This window comes from Belonocnema kinseyi, chromosome 1 (genome assembly GCF_010883055.1).
Source record: "Belonocnema kinseyi isolate 2016_QV_RU_SX_M_011 chromosome 1, B_treatae_v1, whole genome shotgun sequence".
Taxonomy (NCBI): domain Eukaryota; kingdom Metazoa; phylum Arthropoda; class Insecta; order Hymenoptera; family Cynipidae; genus Belonocnema; species Belonocnema kinseyi.
The window spans coordinates 26,506,399-26,510,170 of record NC_046657.1 but is presented as its reverse complement, the minus strand read 5'-3'; the positions used below and the strand labels follow the sequence as shown (position 1 = coordinate 26,510,170).

Genomic DNA, 3,772 nt, shown 5'->3' with positions numbered 1-3,772 from the left:
TCTCCCATATAAGGTCATCAGGGTGGAAATGCTTATGACAGATTGCATCCCCCGCTTTCAGTTTGATTTCATCGCGAAAAATCGCTATTTGCCAAAGTTTTATTCTTTTTTCATCCCTAAGCACAATAATATATTTACATTTTTTAGTGCTTAACTGCTTGTAACTCTATCCACATTTGCACCCGACAATCACACATTTCACCATTTTTAATAACAACTTTTTGTTCAGTGGATGTCAAACTCTTGTACTTTCCTGTTACTAAAAGTAAAAATACTTGAAAACGCCTTTTCTTAAACGAAAAGTGTAAATATTTACATTATCACATGCATTTGCGTAGTTAGTCGGCCCAATGCACAGCCAGCGCCACCGTGGTCAACGTTTCCGTCAATTTCAACTCAGAGTGCCAGGGAGCTGGTCAGATGTGACTAACTCTCCCCCACTTCACTTGAGTAATAATAATTAGAGTTTTGTGTATTTACTCTTAAATTCCGGTGTAAATAGCAGAAACAGCTTCCTGTATCTAGCTGGTTTTAAGGTTAAGTAACAAACTAAGAGAAATTTAACCTACACTTCAATCACACTTGCTTTTTCAAGTCAAAAACAGCCCTCGGAAACAAAAAAATATTTAGAAACAATAATTTCATCGCTTCCCACGAGTGATTCTTGTTTTTAATGACGAATTGAAAGTGTTTCAATAAAAATTTCAAATAAAATGATGAAATTAAGAAAAGCCGTGATTCTAAAGTATAGCCTGATTTTTAAAGCAAAACCTATACTTACTTTCTGCCTTTCACCTTGACTGATAAAAATATATCCTGCCTGATACAAAATACCCAAAAATCCGGTATATTATTTTCTTTACAGCTTTTTTTCTCCAAACTCCTCTACTAAACAAATGTAATCTATCCTGCGCAGTACCTCACTGTTTCACTTTCAAGCCGACAGATGTCGCGATCAGACTTGCACGGAGCCAATAGGGTATGTAGTACGGCTCATAGTGTTGGCACTCCCATGTATCGTTTTGAAGACATTAAGTTTTAGTTTTGGGGGCCAACGCTAGATGGCGCCGAGTCAGTAAAATTCACTGCGCATGTGCAACCACAATATTTTCAATTATTTTGACATCTCGAAAATAAACATTAGTCGAAGTGTCAAATTGACTTTGTTATTGTATAACACTATCTGAAAGTTGTATTGTGTATATTGTTATACGTACTGTGTTTACTATTGCATGCGGATTTAAGAAAATGTGTTGATTGGTAACTATTGAATAAAAAAAGGAAGTACTATTTGCTTGATTAGAGGTTAGGTTTTTGTCTTCTTTCAATTACAAAACATGGTGCCTCTATTATTCAGATGAATATTTTACGTATAAAAAACGTTTTTATGCATACGTTTTTCATCATTTGTAATGTTAATTTACAAGAAAATAAACAAAATAAATATCTACGGGAATTTTGAGGAAGCAAAGTTTGGAAACAATTTCTGTCAGGGATCTGTAGGTTCATTTACTTTTAGTGGCGAAGGCCAACGTTAGATGGCGCTGATTTGGAACGTAAGTCCTCAAAACAATGTATGGGAGTGCCACCACTTTGGTACGGCTGAGCTAATCAGCGCCAATGACTGATGGTCGGCTTCCTGCTCAACTCACGTTAATACACCAGTTTACTTTTATTTTTTAGCAGTTACCGGATTTTTTTTCTCGAAAAACCAGATACCAAGTGGTTCCAAAACCACCGCGACACCACTTTCGGGGTCTAGAAAATTTTCAAAGTGCATTTTTAAAACCTCAAAACCGAATGATAGTTGGTCGTTGGTAAGTTTTGAGTGTTCCTTAGATTTCCCCATTTTTGTGCTCCCGGTTCCAACAGTCTTAAAATGATTATTTTGATGAAAAACACCATAGTTTCTGCTACCATTTTATAGCTTGGCGTTTTTTAATCCGGCTGAATTCCGAATTCTTTTGATTTTGCTGAATTGCCAGAGTATATATTAGGGTAACGCAAAAATGCACATTATGGAATTTTTTAATCGCGAGTTCATCAAATCGTTCCCCTATGGAAACAAACAAATATAAATTTTCTATTAAAAAAAAAACTTTTCGTCGATAATCAAACAAATTTGGTGTCTTATGGACTTTAACGCGGAAGACATACATTTTTTACTTCTTCGATTTTCTTCAAGAAATTATAAGTCAATTTATCTATTAAAAAAAAATTGTCGTCGATAATTAAACAAATTTGGTGTCTTATGGAGTTTAACACGGAAGGCAAACATTCTTTAATTCTTCGATTTTCTTCTAGAAATTATAAGTTAATTTATAATTTTATAAATCTTCAAGTTAAACCTCAGGGCTCGCTTCAGACTTTGCTACACGATTCAAAATACTTGAATAACGACTAAAAATCGAAGTTTTTAAAATAAAAAAATATGTATATTTTTGGGCCACCCTAGTATATATATGCTGATTCAAATGAGCTTTATACTAAGGGATCATCCATAAACTATGTTTTCACGGGGGGTCACGCAAAATCTACGGTGGGTAACGGAAAGGGAGGGAGTCCCACTCAAAGTAACGTAATTCAAACTTAGGGTTCGGAATTCTTCAAATTTCTTAGAGATTCGTCTCTTTTGGTAGTAAATTAATCATTTTGTTTAAAAATTCATCTTTTTCGTTGAAATTCAACTTTTAGGTTGAGTAGTCTTGAATTTGGTTCAAAATTTGTTTTTTCTTTCTTAAAAATTCAATTTTTTGTTTGAGGATTCTTGAATTTGATAGAAAATTGGTCTTTTTGGTAATAAATTAATCTTTTTGTTTAAAAATGCGTATTTTTTATTTAAAAGTTCAACTTTTTGGTTCGGAATTTATCAACTTTGTTAAAAATTCGTATTTTTTGATAATAAATTAATCTTTTTGTTTAAAAATGCATATTTTTTAGTTGAAACTTAAGCTTTTTGTTTCGGAATTTAAGAATTTTATTAGAAATTCGTCTTTTTTGGTAGTAAATTATTCATTTGGTTTAAAACTTCATCGTTTTAATTCAAAATTCAACTTTTTGGTTCAGTATTCTTGAATTTGGTTGAAAACTCGTTTTTTATTTCTTAAAAATTCAATTTTTTGTTTGAGGATTCTTGAATTTGATTGAAAATTAATCGTTTTGTTTCAAAATTCATGTTTTTTAGTTTAGAATGGAAATTTTTTGTTTGAGAATTATTAAATTTTGCAAGAAATTTGTTTTTTCGTTACGAAATTTAATCTTTCTGTTTAAAAATGCATATTTTTGGTTCAAAATTGAAAAACTAGGTTTTAAAGTTGAACAACTTGCTTAAAATTTAAATAATTTATTTTCTTTCTTTCTTACACATTTAACTTTTTGTTTAAGAATTCTTTAATTTTGTTCAAAACTCATCTTTTTAGTAGTAAATTAATCTGTTTTTAGTTGAAAATTCAACTTTTTGGTTGATAGTTCTTGAATTTTGTTAAAAAGTCGTTTTTTCTGATCTCTCTGATTGGAAATTGAACTGTTTTCTTGAAAAGTCTTTTTTTTGTTGTGGAAAAATTACCTTATGGAAAAGAGGTGTTTGGTAAGTATCGTGTATTTCGTTCGAAATTCATTTTTTTATGGAATATTATTTTCTATTTGATCATTCAACTCTTTTGTATAGAAAATGCGTCATTTTGTCTTGAAAGTTCAATAATTTAGTAAAGTCAGTATAAAGGTAAAATCGAGTTTTACCTAAAGGTTAGGTTACTTTGGGGGGGGGGGGGGG

The 3,772-nt window shown here is 31.4% G+C and overlaps 1 protein-coding gene across 1 annotated transcript in view; it reads left to right on the top strand.

The window, feature by feature from the left end:
- The window catches only part of LOC117172120 (dystrobrevin beta), an 83,402-nt gene that overhangs the window by 74,454 nt on the left and 5,176 nt on the right, over positions 1–3,772 (top strand). The gene's annotated exons all lie outside the window — the stretch shown is intronic.